The following is a 27,178-nucleotide window of genomic DNA, read 5'->3' on the forward strand; positions in this document are numbered from 1 at the left end:
ATTAAATAGGCACACCAATTAATACCAATAAAATAATTATCCAATGGAGACATTCAATTACAATAAGGCTTTCCAAGTACATTCCCTGTTCAAGCCCTTGGGTGTCAGTGTATCATACTTAAGAATAAAAACAGTTTCTTAAAATAACAATTTATTCTTCAACACCGAAACATCCTCTATATGAATTTGCTCCCATATACAAGACTTTAAATAAGTAAACCCTCCCATGCACCATATTATAGTGAACAGCTACGGGGTTTTCACAATTCTTGTTTGTAATGTCTCTAATATGCTCCTGCAGTCTTATCTTAAATTATCTTTTTGTTTCCCCTGTATAAAAAAGGCTGTAGGAGCAAGTCAAAGCATGCACTACCCCCTTTGTAGTACAAGTGTAACGTGCTATGGGACTATATTTTACCCCATTAATCTTATCAAAACACTTTACATACTTGCATATTGAACAGTTTCTACAAGCAACTGTACCCAAGGTCCCTATCACTCTAGTGGACCTTCTTTGGGTGCAAAAAACAAACTATGAACCACCATATCTTTAATATTTCTACCTTTCTTAAAAGATATCAAAGGAATTCTGTACAAATTCTTAACACAACTTCTTCCTTTAAAAAGAAAAGACTCAACACGTTAAAAACTGTAACAAAATAAATTCCCTCCCATTCTGACCTTTAAGCCTATCTAAACTATTATTATAACAAATATTTTCCTTATTAACAGTCCCATGCCTACCTTTCAATACCCGAAACAATTTTTTCAGGGAATTCATAATTAATTCCTCACTATACCCACTTTGTTTAAAAATAATACAGGTACAAACAATTTCCTCTTCCATCACTTTAACTTCACTACATAATCTACTGACCCTTAACAACTCACCATAGAGTAAGACATTCAATACGTCTTTGTATAGAGTATGCAGGCATCTGATATGGCTTAGAAAAAACATCTGGTCCTCTAAGATTATGTAATGATTGTCATGGTGATGCTCTAAGATTATGCAATGATTTTTATTGTGAGTTGCAAAGCCATACGTCATAGAAGTGAGTTTTCCAATTCTGCAGTCTTAGAGTATCACATTTCACAAAGTAGGTCCACACATCCCATTTTGTTTAGTTTAAAATTACTACCTCCATTTTACTTCTTTGAAAAGCAGTAGTCGGAATCTTTGAGTATGGTAAGCATTGAATATGTCTAGACCAGCTTCTGTATTTTTATGAATAGGTTGCTCATAGATGTTTTTCTCTTATAGTCCTTACCTGAGTTTTAGCATTTTATTTTGTCAGGAACGTCTGCAGTATTTTGAGTGTTATGTTACTATCTCTCTCTTATATATATATATATATATATATATATATATATATATATATATATATATATATATGTATGTGTGTGTGTATAGAAATATAGATAGATATAGATATTGTGGCAGTTTAAATTTACTTAGTTTAGATACATGTAATCAGATCTGTTTTGATAGCAATGACATTTTTTGACTGAGTGATTTACCCATTTTCTGTTTATTTTTATCAGTTATAGTAATTGTTTTGTATAAAGAAGGTTGGAGTTGGTTTCTGTGGATTTAATTTAGGTTGTTTGGTGGTTAGTGTTTATTTGCAGTGCATGCACTGTGCACAATTGCTTGATTTTTTTTTTTTTTTTACTGAGATATGGTTTGAGAGTAGGATTTAGTTAGTTAATTATATATGTAAGATGATGACACATGTTTTGGTGGCATGCAAAAACAATTGAAGACAGATAAAAATATCAACATCCTGAAACTACGAAACATATTGATTACCTCTGTTTATCAGGTGTGTTGTTAGGATTAGCTTTTAAGTGTTTATGCTAACTCATATACCAAGTAATGCACAATCATATAGGAAATATACTTGCAAGATTGTTTGCTAAAGTAGAGAATAAATGCTACAATCTTTTGTAAAACAGTTTTAGGAAACCATATGATTTTCACCATTTGTGCTATAGCTATTATCCAATACCTTAACAAATTTAATCTCATTTTTTTCAGGAGTTTTTATTAAAAATCCATAAAAATATTTTTTTATTGCCAAAAGAATATGTTTCTATCTAGAGATGTTTAATGGTAAGATGCTCAAAATGAAATCAACATTTTGGGCAAAGTATATATTAAGGAGTTCCATGAAGTGGGATGAGTATACTAAATAAGCAACAAAAATGTGTTAAAGTGGTGCATAAAACAATGTTATGTGTGTATTGAAAAAAAACAACACTAAAATTAATGCACAAAAGCAAAGGTTTGGCAAGTATAGACCTAATAACTTGCAATAAAAGAATCAAAATATGGACCTGCATCACTGTGCCAAATTCTTTCTCATGAACCAGGTAAAAATAATCAAATAAAAAATAAAATGATATGAAATCTCCTGTTAGTAAGAATGTTACTAGACATAAGCTATTTGATATTTATTTAATTTAGATAATGAGTTTAGCCTACTGGGCGGCCACGGTGGTGCAGCGGTTAGCATTGCCTCCTCACAGCAAGGGGTTCTCTGGTTCAATTCTCGGCTGGGGTGCCTTCTGTGCAGAGTCTGCATGTCCTCCTTGTGGTCACGTGGGTTTCCTCCGGGTGCTCCGGATTTCTCCCAAAGGCATGCTGTAGGTGGATTGGACACTCTAAATTGGCCATAGGTGTGAGTGTGTGCATGTGTGTGCCTTCTGTTGAAGGTTGGGCGCCGGGCTGGTAACTTGACACCGTAAAACTCCACTGCCAGTCATGAGCAGACAGGTGATCCGCTGTGGTGACCCCTAACCGGGAAAAGCCAGAAAAAGAAGAATGAGTTTAGCCTACTGGGCTGTATTTTTATGGATTGTATCTGAGGGAAAAAGACCCAGGTACAACATAATAATTCATGTACTACAAACATTTATTTGAGTGCTGTACATTGGAAGAAAAGAGGTAGCAGCAAAGTGGCAGATACAGCTAGATTAAGTGTTAGTCAAAGCGCATAGAACAATATATGTTCCCAGGAGATACAGGCATATATTATAAGATGTGTTGCAAGTTCATGCACATTCTCCATACTGTATAAAAACATTCCAGTAGCACAGTACAGTGCAAGATTAATAACATCTACCCCATTAATTACATACAGAAGCATACACGGCACCATGAAGCAAAAAATGTGTATTATATATCAGGGCAAAGTGGAAAGTACAAATGTTTTCTCATATAAATAATCAAAAAGTTCTCATTTACCTTAGAGAGAATTATGCTAGTATATAACTAAAAGTTTCATAAAACAAATTGTAACAGACTAATTTCAAGGTAATTAGCGTGACTTTTATTGTACAGATAGACAGATAATCTTTCATACTACTGTGCTTCATCAAATCTAAAACATATCTAAGATAAAATGTATAATAAAATCTTCTGATGTTTAATTAGTTGCAACAAGCAATTAACACATTTAATGAGCTATCACCCTATACTGTAAATGTGACCTTCAAAGAAATAACAGCATTTACACCTCACCCTTCATACGTATCCAAAATAACCAGTCACTCAGTCTCTTCAAATCATAGTGTGTTTTTGAAGTGTTCTCCAAAATGTCACTGTAAACCTTCTACAGGAATTAAAGTTGTGTACAGTGTTAAGACTAAGCTCTTCTAAAATCCTGCCTCTTAATATTTTTCTCATGCTATAAACTGTGAACGGTACTGTAGTTTTACCAGCTTCTCACTAAGTAAGACATGCACTGCTACATAGATAATCCTACATGTCTTACAAATTGCTAATAAAAGTGGATAAATAAATATTTTTAACTGTATGATGGCCATTTAAAGCCTGCATTGGAAAACATAATTTTACCACATTTAGTCTATTAATGTAGAGCTTATTGTCATCTGTTAGTAATCACATCATTTCATTATGTATACCTTGTCTTCATATTGCAGATCTGAAAAGGCACCGTGACATGAATGCTTTTCTTTATACAGAACCAGAGCATATGTAGATAAATAGGACATTCTGTCTTTTATTTAATAAATTGAAGAAATACTGCCACTACAAAACCTATCAATCCAGTGTAATTTGCTTAGGAATTGGAAATTCTGGCTTTAGTTATATCACAAGGGTTAAAGAAGGAGCAGTGATGTTTGAAACTTGGACTGAAGGTAGTTTGGTTGCCATCCAGGATGCACAGTAGGTGGGACAAGGTTACAGGAAGTGATGAGGTTTATTGGTTAGCAACCAACTTATATGCACATTTTTGCAGAGCTGCAATGTATTTTAATATCATTATGAACTGAGAGATATTATTTTGGTTTCATTTTGCTTATTGAAACAGAGCCAACAGTAGAGTAAGTACAGCTTAAGTAGCAACCTCAAAGGGGCAGGCAGTTCATATAGGATGAAAGAATATCCCCTGGATTCTATAAACGTCATGTAGGCTTTGCACAGGGCCAACAACGAGTGTTACTATGTACCGTGGATGTGATGTTGCTCAATGAGCGGCATCTTGCAATGCATATTAATGAGGTTCAACTAAGCAAAGTTTCACTGCTTGCAGCAGTGTTGTTGGCTGCAAAACCTTTTAGGTAACTGCAGATAGCATTTCCGTGTAAGGTTGTGGCCTTGAAAGCTTGCAAGTGGACATGGCTAGCAATTCCGTGTAAGTCCAATCAGCTCCTATGTGTGAATTTGTGAGAAATGCCACAATGACCACCAGGACTACACATATCATACCTTGCAATTGTACCTCATTATAAGGAATGTACCACATTTGGGGTCTTAAAAAGTTCATGTTGCATGAAGTTACACATTGAAAGGGTCTGTCACACAACCAGTGTTATGAAATCATTCACTGATATCCAGGGTAAATAGAAATGAATCACATTAATTCATTAAAAAGATCTTTTATGCAAGTAAAATCAGCACAGTTTAACTATCATATAACCTTCCTAGTGTTAGATGTTAATAAGCCATTAATATGTTTTCCACATTTTGCCCATTTCTTCCATGTTAGGAGAGCTACTCTTCCTTATTTTGGAGATGGAAGTTGAGAGCAATGACACAGATATCACTGATTCTGCTCAAGGATTGTATGACAGCAAGGCATTTGCTTTTCCCTTTCCTTAGTTTTCTTCATTTAAAAAATGTTGACCACTGCAATGCCCCATAACACACAAACACTGGAAGCAGAGTACCCAGACCAAAATAAAAGTAGTAAAATCAGGGATGTCATGTAACTAGTCCATTGCCAGTGTATTTTTGCTGTGTGGACTGGCATGGCCTTCACATTTGCTTAAAACACATACACAAAGACCTGTACATCCAATAAACCTGAAATTGCATTGCTAGCCAATGTTGCTCACCATTGCACACTCCTGAGCACCATGTTTGCATGATGGTAAGCTTTGAGCAACATTTTTAAATACTGTGCACACACCCAGTAAGCAAGCAATAACTGACATTTGTGGTGAAACATCAGTATACAAAATGCAATTGTCAGGAAAACATCATTCTGCATTGTGCTTGATCTCTGGTAGTCATGGTTGGTATTTGTGGGGAGGGGACATGCTTATAAGCTCAGAGGTAGGGTGCCCAGGAGTACAAACTGTTTGTTGGACTCCAAGTTAAGCATCATGGACCCCAGTTACTGGAGAGGGACTATTCACCTAAGAATACAAATCTGAAGCATGCAATATTGTTTCCAGGGCTTTGACCAGTGCTACAGGTATCTCCCACACTGGTAAACAATGTCAGTACCATTTTTATGACCCCAGTAGGAGGAATAAGATTACCCACATCCACCCAATCAGGGAATTTAGGACTGGGGACACCCCACAGATCTGTAAACATCAATTACAGTGACCACTTGTAAGAGGTGAAAGCTGAATATAGTCAAGACTGGTATTCATAATGGTATTCTGTTATGTTATGTTTTTTCCACAGCTGCCACACAGAGAGCTTTGAATGTGAGAACCCATGATGCAAGATTTGCAAGTATGAGAGAAGCATGTGATATGTATGCATTAGAACAGTGCTGTTATTATGGAATTAAAAGTTAAAGACAGGTTATTTGATATTTAATTCAGTTGTATCAAATTCAGCATGCATATCTCAACTGTAAAAGAATGTATGCATACATTAGTCTATAGGACAAAATAATAGTTCAGTATTAGAGAGTAGTCAGAGGTTTTGCATTCAAAAACCACAATCCCCAAATATACATACCTATGTCCCTTCCCCAACATTCCCCTCTTTCTCTCTCAAAAAATATAAATGGGCACCTGTCCCACAAAAAAATATTCCTCATATACATAGCTCTCCATTTCACACATGTGTCTTCTTGACACACTTGATTCAGTCCAATTGGTTATACAAGATGATTGTGTTGTGGTCACCCCTGTCTCTGGAGGTGACAATGCAAATTCAGGTAATATTCTCCACATATAAATAATTTTGCACTATTGAATAAATGGATAACTATGTTTCTTTCCTACCTCCCTCCTGCACACTTCTGCCCTACTTTAACCTTGTTTTTCACCTGCTTGTTCCCCATTCCACCACTTTCCTATCTCCCCTATTTTTTTTCTTTAACAAATGATTGCATAATCATGGACATCATGCGCTAATGCGCAATAACGGTAAATGGCAGCAATATATGTAAATGCACTTAAAAGTATCATAGACACTTGTAAAAGTACTACATACATCCATATTCGAACCCAGTGCCATCTGCCTGAAACAACAATGGAGTAGATGTATTTCATGCAATTAGTAGTTAATGTCACACAGTTTGTGAAAGATTTCCCTGTGTTCTTCCCTCTGCTTGCTCCACATTTCAATACTGCCCTATCTTCACCATTTCTTTATTTTCTAAATCAATATTTAAATATTGTCCCTGTTTTGGGGCTTTTGCCCACCCTTTATATATGACTTTGTACAGATTTATACCTCAAAGATATTGAGAGTTAGGTTCACCCTGCTTGCTCCCCCTTTCACCACTGTCCTATCATGCCCATTTATTTTCTTTAAAGCATTTTTATGTAAGGGTGTGCGATGCCAACCATCGTGCAATAATGCTTTAAAGGGAAAAAACGTACTGTAGAACTAGTTAAAATTGTTAGATACAGCTGTATTCAAACCCAGAAACATGTGGATCCAAAAAGGATGTATCACTGCATTAAAACCTGCTGCCACACAGTCAGTTAAGTGGCAGGTATCTGTAAGAGATCCAATAGCAACTGTTAGACTTTAGCAATCCCAAAGTTCATAAACCTGCATGGTACACCTGTTTGCGCATAGGTAAGCACTGTGCAAACTCTACCCATATTTCTAAAGTTTGATAATTGTTATGTAGTTTCTAAAATATACCTGATACTTAACTGACTGTGTGGCAGCAGGTATTAATGTACTTAATGCAGTAATACATACTTTTTTGGGCAAGATGGTACTCTGTTCAAATACAGCTTTATCCAATTATTTTGATTTTTTCATAACTGTTGCTGCTTGATGGTGAACAATGTGCACCATTGTGCAATAATTCTTTAAAGAAAAGAAATGAGGAAGATAGGAATGTGGTGAAATGTGGAGCAAGCAAGGGGAAAAACAAAGTGAAAGTAGGGCAGGAATGAGCAGGAGTGTGGTAGGAAAGAACCATAACTATCCATTTCTTCAACAGTAAAAAATTATCATATGTGCAGAATATTAGCTGAATTTGCATTGTCACCTCTGGAGAGAGGGGTGACAACAACACAATCATGTTGTATAGTCAATTAGGCTGAAACATGCATGTCAAGAAGACACATGTTCAAAATGGAGAGCTATGTATGGAGCAATTTTGTGGGGGGTACCTTTTTTTTGAGAAAGAGTGGAATGTTGGGAAAGGGACATAGGTATGTCTGGGTCAGGTAGGTTGGGTAGGTGAGGAAGCAATCACAGACAGAACATGCAAGACAAGACAGAGGAATGGTGAAGGACACAAGATGTTGGTGGACACCATGGTTGGGGTGAGAATGGGGACATCAAGAACCCATGGATGTCAAGTTGGGTGAAAGTGAAAATCAAGTCCTCACCCACTGGACTGTCATCACTGTCACCTCACTGCACCAATGTCTGCAGTGCCTGACATCTGAATCTCCTTCTCATTTTATTAAGTACAGTGATGGAGAGTAGCGTCTCCACCCCCACCCAGCATAGGCATACACCAACAGTGCAGTGTACAATCCTATGCACCAAACCTGGCAGTTCGTTATTGGTGATAAAATCACCACACCCCACCACTGCTCCTGGAGGGAATCACTGGCCTATCCTGCAGGACAGAACTACATGACGGGCCAGGTAGTGCAGAGGCAGCAGAGACGGTGCTGCCTGGTTGTGGCCCAGACTTTCTGGACAGCAGTGGTTTAGCTGGTGGATTGGAGAAAGAGGATCCTGTGGGCCAGGCCTACCCTGCTGGGATGTGGAAAAAGAGAAGATAAGGCTTGGAGTCAGAGAAAAAAAGGGATAACATTAGTAACTTCATATGTGAAATACAATGCATTGATACAATTATTTCTATTATGTTAACTTTAATTTTAAGACTATTAACTCCTAACAACTAAGATTTTTTTTTTACTTTTAAGACTACCCAGCTCATAGCAGATGCACACTCTACTACAGATTGCAGCAAGCAATCCATGATGTGTGCATATATTGCACATATGCATGTTCCAGCTATACAGATTACATTTTGCAGCAGGCCATTTGTGCCACTGATATAGAGGTTTGAATTTACTTTAAAATACTGATGATGAATTAACAGTATTGTATGGCTGGGAAGCGTGATATGTAAACCCACAACCACTGACTACAGTCTAATACTCTACTGTTGGTTTGGCCTATAGACTAATGCATGCATAATTTGCTTTTACAGTTGAGAGATGCCTGTTCCCTTTGATATTAGAATATTGAACTGCTGGTTAGTGCTACACAGTAATGCATGCATACTTGATTTTGCAGTTGAAATATGCATGCTCACTTTGATACAACTGTATAAGATACCCCCCAAAAAAAGACTTTCTTAAACATTTAATGCTACAGTAACAGTAATTTTCTGCTATATACATATCACATGCTTCTCTCATCCAGGCCAGTCTAGTGGCATGGGTTCTCACATTCAGTTTCCTCTCTCTGTAACAGCTGTGAAAAAACAAAACTGAACCAAATACCATTATGAATACTAGTCCAGACTATATTTAGCTTTTAACTCTTAAAAGTAGTCTCGGAAATTGATACTTACACATCTGTGGGGTGTCACCAGTCCTACATTTCTCAATCCAATGTTCAAGGGTATCCTCCTTTCTTCACTGGAGGTCATTGTAGTGGTGCCTACATTGCTCAACAGTGTGGGTGATGCCGGTAGCACTGATCACAGCCCAGGCAAGACTATCACATCCCTATGACTTGTACTCTGAGCCAGAATAGTCCCTATGCAATAGCCTGAGCCCATGTTCTTCACTAGGAGCCCAACAATCACTTTGGACTCCTGGAAACTCCATCTTTGAGCACAAAATCTCACTCACTCTCCATGAACACCTGCCATACCTATCACACATCAAGTTTGATGTAGAATGATGGTTTCCCACCAGTTGCAGTTATTGCACTTACTGGGAGTGTGCACACTATTTGAAAATGTTGTGCAATGCTTAGCATTGCACAAACATGGTGCTCTACAGTCTGTAATGCTAAGCAGAGTGCAACATTGGTAAGCAATGCAATTTCAGGGTTATTAGATATACAGGACTTTGTCTATGTGCTTTAGGCAAAAGTGAAGGCCATGCCAGTCCACGTAGCAGGAATAATCTGACAGGAAAATAGTTTGCAGTATATTTCCTATTTTTGGCTGTCGGCTTCCTGGTTGGTATGGGTTCTCTGTTTCCAGTGTTTGTACTATGCTGCATATCATGCAAACTGTGGCAAAAAAAAAAAAAATTTAAATGAAGAAAACTGAGGAAAGGGAAAAGAAAATGTCATGCTGTCATACAATCCTAAGATCTGAAGATCATGGAGTGACCTGTGATGTGCACCATAAATCTGGACTGGAAAATCCTGCAAGAGACATGTTAGAAAGTAATCATACACATTGCAGTTTCTTACTTCACAATCTTCACAAGATCATATGTCTACCTCTGAAATGGTTTGACAAACATGGTCATAACGATAATAGTATAAAAGCCTGTGCTTTACATTATTTCTAAACACATTCCAGCATATGCAGAATGTAGGTGATGAACTGGAACCATACCGACCATACCTCTGAGATTCAGTACTACTGGTCTAAACATATAGAACTATCCTCAACATCAGTTTTCCTAGCTACATGGTTTCTGTTTATATGGTGTAGATTATTAATGAATTGCAGCTGTCAGTGATTACTATTTGGGAGGAGGAAATCCCAATAGCACTGCAGGCTGCTTACTTCCACTGGGTGTGTCAGCTTAGATCTAGAAAGTTTCTCTGGTGGGACCACAGGCCTTTCTCATCAGCATAACACAGAGGCTGCAAACCATGCCATAACATATGTGGGTAGATTAAAAGCCATGCCACTGTAATCTGTATAGTATAGGATGAAGTCACATCTGCCTGGCCTCCAGACCACTGTCTAAACATGCCTGGTGTGACTACTGCATATCCAAAGCATGATACAACCAATGACATCAGCAGAGTCTGTTGAAACCAGAATAAGTGTCCCACATGCTAGTGTAAAATGGTCTCTGTAATGTCAAGCAACAGCTCACAGAGGCACACACACACACACACACACACACACACACACACACACACACACACACACACACACACACACACACACACACACACACACGCACACACACACACACACAGTTGGCTGCAGTGAGAATAGAACCCCTATCTATTTAGCCATAGCTCACCTCTGACTTGGAGTGTGTCAAACAACACTTTATAATTGATAACATCAGCAGTGTCTGTTAAAGACAGGATAAGTGCCTCACATGCTGGTGTAAAATGCTCTCAGCAATGTCAAGCAACAGCTTACAGACATGTGCATACACAAACACAGTTGACTGCAGTGAGAATAAACCCCCTACCTATCTAAGTACACAGACTGCAGAACACAGTACTTATTGCAAGCTCCACTGCACAAGTCTGATTTCTACAGGAGTGCAGGTGAATTCATAATAGATGACATCAGCAGGCCATGTGAGAGATGACAGGTTGGGAGGGCTGCAGGAAATGGATGTGTAGGGTTGACAAGTATCAAAATACTGGCAATCCATGCCATTGGAGAAGGAACTGTAGGATACTATGTCTACCATGTTGATTAGGCACACAAAGTTGACTGCAGTGAGAACAGAACCTCTACCTATCTAAGGTGCACAGACTACAGAACACAGTACTTTACACAAGTGCAACTACACAAGTCTGACTTTTACATGGCTGCAGGTCAACTTATAGTGGATGACATCAGCAGTGCATGTTGAAGAGAAGAAGTTGGAAGGCCTTCATGAAATGGATCTGTAGGCATGTGCAAGTATCAAAATACTGTCAGTTCATAGGAATGGAGTGGTAACTTCAGGATACATACTTCTATTCCTCCAGCTAGACACACACACACACACACACACACACACACACACACACACACACACACACACACACACACACACACACACACACACACACACACACACACACACACACACACACACACACACACACACAAGTGCCCAGCTGACTGCAGTGAGAATGGAACACCTACCTAAATACACAGACTACAGAATACAATACATTACACAAGCACCACAGAACAAGTCTGACTTTTACAAGACTGCTGGTGAACTTACAGTAGATGACATCAGCAGGCCATGTGGGAGACAAAATTTTGGGATACCTGCATTGGCTTATAGCTTGATACGTACTTAGGAGGCTATTACCCATATGGCTCTTTATTGTTTAGAAGCCTAGCTGTGCAAAAACATAAGTACCCTTATTGAGCATAGCTGGATGGTCCTTGTTAGCAGAGCAGTTTTCTGAGCAGCACCAGCTAACCCTGTCCACAAGGGACATAGGTGCCACCCCAGAGGTGACTTCACAATCACCCAACCAATACTCAAATTTGTGCTTGAACAGGGTCATTGGGGAGCACTGATTCACATTAAGTGAGACCCTATTACAGAGGAGTGTCAGCCGTTGAGGGACATATCTGTCTCCTCAGCATGTTCTTTTTATGTCACATGCTAGGCTGAGAATCCTGGGCCAAGTTATTCTTGTCCCATTTGATTTGCAGATGTGCAGCATTTCCACTAGGGCAGGGTCTGCAACTGCTTTGTAAGGCAGGCATAGGTCAGTTCTCAGTAGCCTGTATGATACTGACTGCACTGACAGGTCTTTCAGTCTTTCCATATATGTCATGTTTAGAGGGCCTGAAGTCTCCCAGGCAAAACCCTGTGTTTTCTCCAATTGCTGCAGATATCCGGTGCGGTACAGACAGAAGGGAGCATTGTACTCAATTAGTGGTCTGATAAGGACAGAGTACAGCAGAGGTATGACCACCCTGGTCTTGGATGTGATGTCAATATGTATGATGTGTGTAATGCAGAATGTGTATGTCACCACTATGGACACATAGCAATAAAAGTGTAGACTGCTATCAACACATGTTCCCAAGTCTCTCAACACTGTGTTTGAACTTAGAAGGGTGATATGTATGTCATAATTAGCAGGGGTACTTTATTGCCACAGGGAACAATGAGCCATCATAAGCTTTATGGTTCAGTCCGTGGGTTTGGCACCAATCATTTGTGTGTGGCAGCTCTTTCTGTAATATATTACCATCACTGGGGGACTCTATATTAGTGGGTCCAATTACCAATCATCTACAAACTTGGTAAAACACAACATCTCTACCACTGGCTGCACTTCAGGAAAGTAGTTTGCAAACAGTTAAGGGCCCAGCACAAATCCTTGTGGTATTCTAATGGTAATTGGCTACTGGTGGAGGTGCAGTCCCCAACTTTGACAGTGTGTGCTATGTCATTGAGCCAGTTGCCTATCCCTGTACTACTGTATGGCTTAATTTCCACATGGGAGATCTTCATTTTGACAAATGAATGGGGGATAGCATTAAAGGCCTTGGATATGTCAACATAGGTGATATGCCCTGTTATCCCTCATCCAGGTTCCAATTTTCATTCATGTACTAGTATCATTATTTTTGATTTGAATAATATCTTTCTTTGATTTGAATAATATTTTTATATAATACACTGTTGTGTATTAAAAGGATGATATTTTTGGTGACTGTCACTTTAAGATGTTAATTTTTATGTAGGCTTGCTACACATGTCCAGTTTGTACTGATGAGGCCAGTGGGAAAAACTGCTTTGCATTGTTTATTAAGACACTGTGGATTAAGTTTTGCTAACTGCTTTTAAACATCTGAATTAAAGAAGAAAGAATTAAAGATTTCAGAGTTCTGCTTCTGTTTTATGGCTTAATACCCCTGATATGTTGTTTACAGGTATGATACATCAATAACTCTTTTTAAAAGTACAACATATAAAGTACAACAAATATGCAAGTGCTGCTTTTTGTTGCTGAGGAAATATGCTTTATACAGAGCACAGAAGAGTGTTATTATATATATATATATATATATATATATATATATATATGTACATGCATACATATATACATTTTTAGATATATAGCTATGTACATAACTTTGAAAGAAGACACTATTGCTTGGAGAGTGTTACACAAATAAAAATGGATAATAAAAATATACATTACTAAACCATGTATAACCACGGGAGCAAGCCATAGTCATATTAGGATTACCTGCTCAGTGTCTAGATGGTTGTGATGATGAAGGGGAGGCCCTCCACTGGACTGATGTACTCATGGTTATTATCCAAGCTGCATCCCACACTTCACTATGTTTAGCTCTTAGCCCATCATACATGTTACCTACCTTATGGGTTAGGCCCAAAAAGAGGAAATAAAAAAGGAGAAAGGAAAAGATATAAGGAAAATGCATGCATGGTGCTAATCACAGGATACCTTTATTTATTATCATGGTGGGGTCTGCAGAGATTGATACCTTGAAAATGCTTGTTAAATAAGCAACAAAATACTAGGACAAACCTGAGTCATTCTCCACTGTGAGAAGAAGGAAACTCTGAAGGTGAGAAGACGAAGAAAGCTAGTGGGAAATGAAGATCCTGTGCCAGAGGGTCAGCTATAGAGAAAAGGAGAGAAAGTTCTGGAACACAGTCCTGCTCCAGCCCCTTCATGCTTGAGAAAAATATTTCTACCTTTTGACAAAGGTTCTGATGGACATTTGGCTGGAGTGATAGGGCTTTTGGCAAGGCCCTGCCAATGAGCTTCTCTTTGGCACGCGCCACTTTTGTGAGGTTCAACTATGCATTATACTTGGTCTGGAAAATAGCTAGAGAGCCATGCATTATATAGATGATACTTCAATAATAGTAAGGTGGGAGATGGCCCAACAAAAATGTACTGGGACATTTCAGGGTTATCTTGAGAAGTATGGATGCACTTGCATGTGGGTAAAGTTGACAGGACCTTCAAAGTGACAAGTTATCTTGGGGCAGGAGATCAATAGACAAGATAATGCCTTCAAATTACCAGATAAAAAGTTTATATTAAGGAAAAATATTAAGTGCATGCTAATCAAAAAAAAAAAAATAGAAAAAGTGATACTAATACTGGTGTTGCTCAAATTTGCAACAAAAGCCACAGGACCAGTATGGAGCTACACAAGGTAAGTAGCAGCCCTCCTGAAAACTCAGTATCAGAAGTACTGCAACATAAGGATCCCAATTATCATAACAAGTGATTTTATGATATAACAGGATTTTATGAAGAAATGTAATGACATTCCTTTTTTGCAGGATGAATAGATAGTTAGCACAGACTTGTAACTATATAGACACAAGAGTTGCAGTACAGATGCCAGGGAAACCTGATGAATAAATAAATTATATGTAACTGGCAAAAGGAATGGACAGAGGCTGGCTTATTAACATTTGTTACCTTTTTAGAGCTGATGCCCCTTTTGAAAGCCAGGGTAGCACTAGGTACAGAATTGGACAACAAAATAATTAAATTCTAGCTGGACAATTAAGCAGTAATGTGGACACTAAGCAAATGTCAAAAACAGGTAGAATGTAAATATTGTTAAATTGTTGGTATTTCAATGTTTGATGTTGAATACGCATACATGCATGAATACATGCATACATGCATACAAATATTTCAAGCACGTGCATTTGATACCCTTCTATCCTGTCAATATACCAAAATGTTGTTCCCATAATGTCCAGGGTGTTCTTAAAATATCTAAACTAGTGTCTGCTTTAATGTAATTTGGTACTGTAATCCACGTGTCAGCTGCTTTCTCAGAGAACCAATTTGTACAGTTCTTATTTCTACAGAATCTTCTATATAGGTTATCTGATGATGCTCTACTACTTTATGATAACTCCAAATATTCCCAGAGGTAGTTGTCTCTAAATGCCCTATATACCTACATTAGGTGCTTTCATAAAAATCTATATGAGACACTGTACAAGTTCAGATATTTTAGTCTTTCATAATAACTTAAATTTTCACATCCATGGCTGCCCTTGGTATATTTCCACTGTATTCTTTCTAGTTTACTCATGATTGTTCTCTTATAAGGTTTCTATGCTGCTATTCCATACTCAAGTTTGCGTCTAGTGTAACTAACAAACAATGAATTCATAATTTCTGATTTCCTAGACTTTATAAATCATTTTATACAACCTATAGTTCTGCAACTATCATTAACCAACTGGTTGATATGATTAGAAAAAAAAAAAGTTGGCTCTACCCATATACCCAGGCCCTTAAATGAATCTACAGTTTCAACCACTGTGTGCAGTATTAAATATTCACCTTTCAATTTATATCTCCCAGATCTCATATGTTTAGTTGTTGATGTATTTATCAACATATCATTCTCCTATGCCAAATAGTCACTTTTGTAAAGTTCTTTTGCAGATGTGCCCTATATGTCATGCATGTAATCAGTTTACCCATTTTCAAGTCATTTGCATGCAGACTGTAGAACATCTTAGATGAAAGATATAGCTCTGATAGAACAATCTAATCAAGTATGGGCCTAGGGCAGAGCCCTGTGGAACACACTGACTGTAAACAAGAATTTCACCTGTCCAGTTGCTGTATGACACTTGCCATCTCCTATTTTAAGCCTTGCAACTATCTTATAAAGAATACTTTGATACCTAGTTGTTGTAATTTATTGATCAGTGTTTTATGTACGACCCGATCAAATGCTGAAGTTAAAGCTATATAAATTACATCACAGCACATATTTTAATTCATAGCTGTTATTATATTGTTATAGAACATCATGTTACAGGTGGTAATAGATCTATTTTCAACATATGCTGATATATGTCTTCAAGTCCCAACATTTCCAATTCCAAAAATAACTTATCCAATACTATCTTTTCCATTATTTTTCCACAACATGAAAGTAGACTGAAGGGTCTCTATGACTCCACATTTTTCTTACTCATCTTTCCCTTAAAGACAGATTTAATAAGTCACGTCTTCATTCATGAGGAGTCTTCCCCATATTTATATGACCTGGTAAATAATAGATATAATGGTACTGTAAGTTCTTGCTGAAGTGTTCAATTTCATCCCCTCCCTGTGCTTTGTTTGGATCCAGTTTGCATAGTTCATTTTCAATATAATCTAATTTTATTTCAGTATCTGAGGTTACCTGGTTGGCACTAGCACAATTTATTACCCCCTTAGTGAAGCCAAACTGTTTTGCATAAGATTTTGTAAAATATTTATAATCACTTGCGTCTGAGAATAAATTTTAAAATCTACACAGAGCTTATTAATTTGTATTTCTTTACTCCGACATCTTATGTATCTATAAAATGGTTTCCTATTATGCTCAATATCTTTATGTAAATTTTCTTCAAATTTTTATTGATCATGTCTCACGCTATGCTTAATTTACTTGTCCAGCTTGTTTATTTCAGTTTTCAAAGTTGCAGTTCAACCTGTTTTCCATTTCTTATATATGTGTTTCTTATCTTAATCAATTATCTTGTTCTTATGGAAATATAGTCTCCTGACATTGTGTGCCTATATCCTGATGTTAAACATTTTTGGATTTTTTGCATTAAAACAACTTCTCTTTCAAAACTTTACAAATTCCTTTTGAAGCTTTTCTACTGAAAACATCACTCCAATTAGTTTTACATAGTTCCACAAAAAACAGGAACTGAAGAACTATTCCAAAATGCACAAAACTAGACACTGGTCAGAAGAAATGGTTACAACAGTATTTTAATAAACTATATTGAGCAGCAAAAGATTAAGTGCTTTCATATGATTATAACTTAAAATTCATCAAAATCACATCAGACGAAAGCGCATATTGACCTGTTGGGGACAATGATTTGGTACTGGACAAAAAGAAAGATATGTAAAAATAATATTGAATAACTTGTTATAACTGAAACCAATGTTCCCTACATTTGTAGTGGACTGGATCAATAGAATTCTGAGAGTAGTTTGGCACCAAGATTTGAACTCAAAGAATGGGACAGTATGGGAGGTATACTGATAAAATGATGCTTAAGGAAACCTGAATAGGAAATTTATTGGCACTTAGGCACTACCCTTCAGTGGATGGGGCACTTAGGCACTACCCTTCAGAGGATGGGGATCAAAAGTGGTACAGTCAGAATAGGGTCCATCTGACAGCCATACTGAGCTGCATCCAGCACTAGCTGATCTAGACAGTTGCTAGGGCATGCTGGCTGGGGCCTAGGGTGGGTGTTGGGGCTCCAACAACATTCAATTCTGATTACAAAACAAACAACTTCTTACATTTCTGCTTTGAGGATGCACACTCTCCATGGTGTGCCTGTGGTCTGTACATGCATGCTTCTTTAGGAGTATATTTAATGTACATGCACAACAATGTGCAGGATTTGAGTTCTCAAACTAATGTTGGAGTCAGAATGTCTGCTTTCCTTGCAGAATTTAGAACATGTGGATTGGGGTTGGAACTGCTGCTTTTCCTTTAGAGTTTTGGAACCAGAGATTGTGACATGCCCTAGTTAGGGGTGCTCAGGCTCAAACCCTGTACCTTGGCTGCTGATTGAAATGTTCTGAAATGGGAAATTTTTCTTTTTATTGATTTATACATTTTGTTTCACTGCTTAATGGAATTAATGAAAAACATATTCAAGACTACAAGATGCAATTTCAAATAATTTGCATTTTAATGCACGTTCAATCAATGTCAGTTTCAATGTTTTTGAAGGAATGCAACATTCAAGGAAGAGAAATTTACTGTTGATCATGGTAAGTCTGTTTCAATGTGCAACTGTTTTGTTTACCAAATGTCTGTCAGTGTTTTTGCTATAAAATTTGAAAGCAGTGTTAATAGCACAGCAGGTAGCATACTTGCCTTTGGTGCAAAAGGCTGTGGATTATATTTTAATTTCTCCAAATATTTTGGGTTTCTAATACCATGATGGGAATGGACCCCCTTCCTAAGTCAACATATGATTAAAGTTCATGAAATTAGTATTGTTCTAATCAATGTCAGCAAAAAGTGCTCTTCGCATCACCTGCAATATGCCCAGTAATGACTCTTTCTGCAATTCGTATGGGGTTACATGGACTGGTAACATATCTAAATATGATTGTCGATTATTTTTTATAAGACCCATTGGACCTACTACTATTAGAACTGTCTGATTATCTTTCTTCCACATTGCTCTCTTTTCTGCCTGCAGATCCTGATATTTTATGACTTTGTGTCTCTCTGTACATAACACACTGTAGTCACTGAGTGTGGCAATTTCAATGCTACTGCTGTCTTCTTTTCATGGACAACTATATCCAGTTTTCTAGCATCTATCTTTTGAACTGTTCTATGATGCTTTGTGGCTAATGTTTCCAGTATTTTTAGCCACTTCAATACCATAATGTATGCACAATCCCCAGTGCAACAGTCTTGCCACATTATTATGCCTTTCAGTATACAGTCCTTCTGCCATTAGTATGTCACAACCAGCAGCAAGGTGTACAATGTTTCCAATTTGGTTTTACAAAGCCTACATTTGTCTGTTTCTCCCACATGTTCAATAGATTTTGTAAACCATCGTGTATGTAGCCCACTGTCTTGGGCCACCAATATTAACCTTTCATCTCTTGGCTTAAATTCACCTCTCCTTAACCATTCCTGCATTTGCTCCTGATCAACATGAGGTTCTTCCAGACGTTTTCTATACTTGCAACTGTATTTATGCATTTTCCATATTTTTTGCCTTCTCATCTGGTCCTTCACCTTATATTCTTTCTTTTGTTTTTTGGCACATTCAGTTGCTACCTGATTTTATCTACTTCTGGTTTGATTTCCATTCCAGCTTGATGCCGATTTGCTTCTGCTAGATTAAGCCGAGAAGTCATCTTGGATTTATTCTCCTCATGTTTGAAAACTTTCACTATGTTTGGGACTTGTGAGGTCAGCAGATGTGTGTGGAGTCCCACAATTGCAGATTTATACATGTAATCAGTTTTGATGCGGTCCATCCCTCTTTCGGAATGGGGAATATATAAGCTTGGTATATACTGATTTTTATAAATAATTTGGTGAGCATGAAGCATCTTTCTTGTCTTCCTATCTAATCTATTCAACATGTTTTGGGGTCAGTCAATCACTCCAAAACTGTAAGTTCTGTGGATAATACCATGTAGATGAATTGATGATACTACAGTGCATTTCAAGGTGCATAGTGTGCTATACTCCTGAGTGTGTCATCCTTTACATGAGATTTTAAACCAAGGCCCCCATCTGTCTACATTAATAATGATAGGTGCTGTAGGATCTTTTACATCCACCTGATCCTTCAAAAAGAATAAGGAGTTTTTATTTACAACTTATTTATAATATGCATATTTACATATTTATGCAAAATGCTAACATTTCATATTGCATTCCTTCTTTGCTTTACATTCATATAGATCTAAACTCTTTTCTCCATAACCATTGCTTGAGTTTTCTTATAATATTTGCTAGTACCTATTTCCAATTAAACATAACTTCATTTAACTTTTCATTACAGATTGTCCAAATTATATCAAATACTTTTCATTCACAATAGCATACTCTTTACTATGCTTTCCATAAAAAATACTCAAGCATGTTCATGCTTATCTGTCTATAATCTTTCAATTCTTTAACTCTTTTACTTTCAATTACATTTTCCCTTAAAAATTTAACTCTTTTCATGTTAAAATGACATGTTCTAATGTTTTTAATTTTCCACAATACAGACAAACTCTTTCATTAATCTTTTTATAAGGCACATTTCCTTTAGCAGCTAATTTGTTAATTTGTAACCTCCATAGAAAAATCATGATATATAACATTTTTGATATATATCTTTCCTTTATAGCTTCAATTTTTTTTATTTTGTTAAATGTTCCCATGGATTCCCATAATAATTTTCTGTCATAATACCTTTGTACCAGCTTTTCATATTTTCTTTAATTTTATCTATACTTAATTTACACACTATTACTTTTTATTTATTTATTTATTTATTTACATAATGATTTACTTATTTGACATTTGTTGAATGGGAAAGTCCTACTGAACTAGAGCCCTTTTTCAGTTGAAGCCAGGGGAGAAAAGCTCCACAAAAGCACACGCAGATTATAAAGATAGCAATCTTTTGAGAACAATACAGAAAATATAAAGAGTAATTCCTACATAGGATACACAATATAACATCTGAGGAGACTGTTCAGAGCATGCAAAAAAAAAATAAAAATAAAAAAGAAAAGAAAAGAATTGTTAAACTTCTTACAAGGAACTATCTTCATTGTTCAAAAATATATAAAAGAAATGTTATGTTTCCTTGCTTTAAGTAAGGGTGGATAAAAAGTGAATAAATGAATTCAGTGAAGAAGTTGAGAGAAGTTAGAGCAAGGTGAATTATAGATAGGATAAGTGAGATACATCCTGATCTCTTCATTTTTCTATACCTTCTCTTTTTTATTCATTTTAATTAAACCTCATTCTTTCTTAATTTTTCTTTAACACATCCATCACTAACTAATTCTCTTTTCCACTTATCCATCTCACACCTTTATATCAATTTAAATAGCTCTATACACTACTGGATTCAATAAATCCTGACCTCCTTTGTCTTTTTTTCCATATACAAAACTCCACTTTTAATTGAATTCAATCTGGATCCCCAAATTAGTTGAAAAAATAAGTAAATTGTTTTTCCTATCACTTGATATAAATTATATCCTAGCTAAATGTGATTATTTCCACATTCATATTGAATGTATCAGGTATACAAAAATACTGACAACTTATACTTACTTCACCTAACTTTAAGTCTTTGTAAATTTCTTAAGATTTTTCTTCCATTTCTCCTTTAATGTATCATAATCTCCAAATTCAGTTCCTAAAGCTGACATTGTTTTCACAAATTTTATACCTTCCAAATCTTTCCCACCCCTAAGCCTTTCCATTTCTCTTTATAAATATGTAAACCAACTTCTTGTATTCCATCATATATATTTCTAATGACTTTTCCTATTTACTTTCCATTTTTTGCTATTAATATTATGTCATCAGCATAAAACTTCATAACAGGATACTTTACCCCCATTTCTCATATATATTTACTGTTATCCAACTCTTCATCTAATTGTTTTATAACACTGTTTATAACCATTATATAAATGGATATTGGCTCATTGGATGTAGCTGTTTTATACCTCTTTTCATTAAAACAAACCATTTACCAAAACGTCAGTTTTAGGATTTTTATATACTGATTCACATACTTTTTTATCTTTATAGTAAAATTATATTCTTCCATTAATTACCATAAAATATCATGCTCTATGGAATTAAATGCTTTATCTATATCTGCCACTATTAATTTTGCTTCTGTCTGACCTTTCTTATTATCTGCTATTTCCCTAATTGACATTAATATCTCTTAAAATCCTTTTCCTCTAACCCCATAAACATCTTCTTCTATCATGAGATGTAGTTTGCATTCTGATCTTTTTTGTATTACTTTCATAAATAAATTATAATCACAATTATTCAACATTACAGGTCTCCAGTTTTTAATCACATATTTCTCCCTTTTTCTATATAAACTTAATTCTACCATCAGGCATCTCTGCATAGTTTATTACATCATTTAACCACAAATTAAATGCTTTTATTTAATATCTTTTCACCATATTATTAGTTTCACATACATTTGCTAGTCTATACCATCCAGTCCAACTGCACTGTCTACATTTGCAGTCTTTATCGCCTTATATATCTCAACTACTGCAATTTGCTGCTGCAATTCTTTATGTATTTCTTCTGTAAATTGTTTTATCTTCCACATACCTTTCCTTTTCACTCATCTTTCTCTTGCCATCCCTTTCATATATTTTTAGCAACAGTATCCATTATTTTAAATAGCTCTTTTTCAATGTTCCCATTGCTATTCTTCATTTCTCGCATTACACCATTGTCTTCTTTAACTTTAGTACTTAAATATGGCGATACATCTTCCTTCTTTCCCTGCAAAAAATCTTTCCCTATATAATAACTCTTCAATTATCCCTTGATTTTTTGGATACATTGCTTTTTTTCCCAAAATAATCATTTTCTTTCCTATCTAAACTATTCAAAACAATGTTTGAATTTGTCCATATTCCTTTTTGTATTTTGACTTCTCTCATTCTCCCATACTAAATACATATTCCTAAATTTTTCATTAAATATTATCCACCATTTTGACCAATTCTTATAGAAATCATTCATTGTTAAATGATCTCTCCGTAACTTTATTATATTTTCCTGATTATTCTGTTTCCATTCTTTTTCATTTATTCTCTTAATACCTTTCCCTCTTTTAATACATTCTTTATTTTCATCTGTCTGTATCCATATATAGCTAAATGATCTGAAAAAATAAAACAGTCTCTATTACTTGTTCTTGTTTACTTAAGTTCCATAATCTTAAAGTTCCGCATTTTAATATTTCCTTTGTTGCTTTTTTATCTATTCCACATTTTTGCTTATTATATCTTAAATTGCAATTAAAATTTCCTGTTATTATGATATCCATATCCACTATAACATAATTTAATATGTCTAAAAATAAGTTATCCCCATCTTTACATAACACATAAGCATATATTTCTATTAATCTGTCCTCTTTTCCTTCTCATCTAAAATCCACTACCATCAATCTTCCTAGTCTGACCCATGTATAATCTAAAATTGTAATTCCTTTCCTATATAATATAACAATAACTGAATATTTTTTTCATGCCCCAAATTCTATATTATACCTTCTGGCTATAATATCTCTATTTGTTCTCATTCTTCTTTATTCAAAAAACTAATATCTTTTAATGCTATCAAATGCATGTGACAATTCTCAGACTATTCTGTTATTCCAGTTTTTCTAACTAGATTATTGATACTATTAACATTAACTCTAAGATTATTTACTACTCTTCTTGTTTTAATTTATGACAAATTGTTTTATTTATCCAGTTCCTTTCTTTTTAACTTTTATTCCTAATTTCTAAATTTTTCTTTTCCTATCTTTAACTCTTTTGCCCATCAAATTTTTTTCTTAACTACTTTCCAATTTATATCATCTTCTTCACTACTTTCTTCTCTCTTTCTTCCCTTCCCCTTTTTGTATATTATACAAACTCTTTTCCTGATTTGCATCATTACTTCCACGTTCCTTTTTTGACCTTCCACTTGTATTATATCCTTATCAATTACATTTTATTCACCTTCACCATCTAAATTCCTCTCCTTTTCACAATCTGTGCATACATGCTTTGTTTGCTTACAATTATAACATGTCACTTTACATTTTTTGCATTATAACCAGTTTTTCTACATGAATAACTTCTTTTTTATCACAATTATTAATAAAACAACACTAACAAAAATAATGTTTTTGGTTATCCCCAGTACTTGACAACAACTTTGTGCATATCAAAATCAATCATGCTTGGAATATGTACGATTTACTATTCTCCATTTTCAAAATTCCATTACAGTCCCAAGCTCCTAAACAAAGTCCGCTATTATCAAACACTTTTAAAATGTCTTTGACTTTGTTGCAATAATTTTTAATAAATATTTTTACAGCCTCTATTTCAATGTCTGTTCAAAGTTGTATATTATTTTTTTTCTGTGTTTCTCTAAAGGAAGTCTTTACAACATAATTATTCCAAGGAAAATGTCCAGATTTTTTTAAAAAGTCTCTTAAGATGTCAGCAGTCTCAAAAAATGTTGCAGTATTTCTCTTTTTTATTAGAATACCTTCTGTGTCTTGATGCCTAAAGGCACAATCAACTTGTCCCAAAGCTCACATCTTTACAGTTATACCCCCTCTTTCCTTTGTATTCTGATGATGAATTTCTTATTTTCAATGTCTTCCATTTTCTTCTTCTCCTTATCCTTATCTTTTCTTGTGCTTACTACCACCACAAATGATTTATTTGGCTTTTCTCCCTCGATACAAAATTGTTCCATTATTTCACCCCAGAAAGTATCTTTCCCTGACTCTGGTTCTCTCTGCTCCAGCAAGTTCTTCAATATATCATCCTGCAACCCTCCTGACTGGAGAGTTGTAATTATATCTCCTTCCTAATGATTGCTACCAGCCAATTTATCAATCTGGAGTGCAGAAGTGTATATATATATATATATATATATATATATATATATATATATATATATATATATATATATAGAGACACACACACACACACACACACACACACACACATATATATATATATATATATATATATATATATATATATATATATATATATATATATATATAATCATGTGTTTGTAAATAAAACTTGATCATAGGCCAGTCTTGATGTAGTTATTTTGTAGAATGATTTAAGGGAAACAAATGTAGAAACAGTTAGTTTACTTTGTCCTGGCATTTCCATCCCATCAGATAGAGTGCCAAGCAGAGCTAAAACCTTGGGTGGGACTGAACCGTTAATGAAGTATCAGCTAAAACCTTGGGTGGGACTGAACCATTAATGAAGTATCAGTAACTGAGGTAAGACCAGGCCAGTCAGAGGAAATCAAAAGACAATAAAGGCATTAAATGTTTTCTGTGGTAATGCTCTTTTTAAGCAAACTGCCAAAGCAGAAATTCTTTCTCTCCTACCCAGGCCAAAGAAAAAAAAAATAAGTGAAGGAATATGTCTTTTACAGGAGAGAGGGGAGTGGTGGGGTTAATGATCTCAGTAATACCTTAAGGGATTATATACAAGAATGGACTACAGCAATTGAGTGGTGACACAACAGAGACAATCATTTCAATGGAACACATTTATGTGGGTTTAAGGAAGGAAGAATACCTAACTTAATGTTCCGGAAGTTAAGCTAAACAGGATGGGTAAATGGTGCTATGGTGTAGAGATATTCCACATGCCAGTGGTCAGAAAGCAGCTGGAACAGTTCTGCTGGGTTTGAAGATGGCTTTTTGGACATCAAAGATTACCATCACATACTGTGTGGAATCAAGGTGGTATAATGTTTTCACTCACATTCATGTTACTAACCATGGCTAAAAGGGAATTGCATATCAATGATGTCAAGTGATAAATCATCCTACATTTAGGGGAGTGCATAATTCATGGAGGGGACTTTTGACTTAAGGATGCAGTTTGAAGTAAAAGATTGAGTGTAAACCTACATCTATAACTGTTACTGTACTGAAATTAACACCCATATGGATATTGATTGTTATATAAAAACTGGATGCAGAGGAATAGTTATGCATGTGTTATTTTGTAAACACAAGCTGATCACAAGACAGCCCAAGGTAATTATTTTGAGATGATGAGGTTAAGGACAAGACAGTCTGTCTTTATTTAAAAAATGATGCATTTAACTCAGCCAGAATTTCTGCCACTCCAGGGTAGTTTGTTTTTGAGCTACAAGCTGTGGATTCAGAAATTTCACTTAATAAGCTCCTCCATTTCTGCACTGCTGTTGATATCTTGAATTATTTATTTGCCCTTTCTTGCGTTTATATTGAAAAAAGTGCATTTTGCCTCTTATACTCTAGCAAACACTTGTTTTTACATCAAGAGGTCAGTGGATTTTCTACCTAGCACAATGTGAGATAGCCTGTTCTGTTTAGGTTGGGGAAACACTTGAGATTTCTGGGAGTAGTTTTATTGGCTGGATGGCTTATTAATCACATTACGTCATTTTTAGTGCCTTTATAAATTCTGTACAATTGAGTGGCTCTTGGCTCATTTATACAAAGCAAAGGCTTTTATTGAATAATTGCACTCTTATAAGCTGCTTAAAGTACAATGTTGTATCCCTATATTTACGTTTGTGTGGGGTAGCATTTTGTATCTTTTAAGTTTATCTGTGGCATTTCACTCCAGACACACCTTTACTGTGCTTTTATGTTTGAGATTATTAATCTAGTGTCAGTAGGTGTTTATCTGGTCTGTCTGAGCTGTTAAGCACACAAAAGGGCTCTAATATATCTTGTTGCACTTCTTTTATATACTGCGACTGTACTTTAGCAGTTTCAGAAAAAATGTATTGTCTGCTGCTGCTTTAAGTAGTTAATTCCACTGTATTACATTGTATCTATTAGTTGCAGGGCTGTTCTAGGTAGTTTGTGTGCTCTTGTTACATTGGGCTCCAAACTAGTTATTCTACATTAAGAAGATGTTTTTCTGCACCGTTGTGTGCTGATCTAACCTGCCTGAGTTGGGAGTTGCTGGTGGAAGTCTTATTATGTGCTTTCCTGATTGGCATTTAGCTTAAAACGTGTTTCTCTCTGCTTGTATATAAGCCTCACATTTGCATGGTGCTGCTTTTTGTGCTGTGGCAGTTAGCAGTGCCCTTGTAGAGACACAAATCCTAGACGCTCATTTTTTCCCTAATTACCTGTCAGTGAAACCCTTTCAAGCTTTTATGCTGGTCTAGGAGCACTCAGCAGCATTGCCTTATGAATCATCCTTAACTTATGCAAAGTATAAGTTTCC

This window comes from Protopterus annectens, chromosome 5.part1, assembly GCF_019279795.1.
Source record: "Protopterus annectens isolate FY-2018-M chromosome 5.part1, PAN1.0, whole genome shotgun sequence".
Lineage (NCBI taxonomy): Eukaryota > Metazoa > Chordata > Ceratodontiformes > Protopteridae > Protopterus > Protopterus annectens.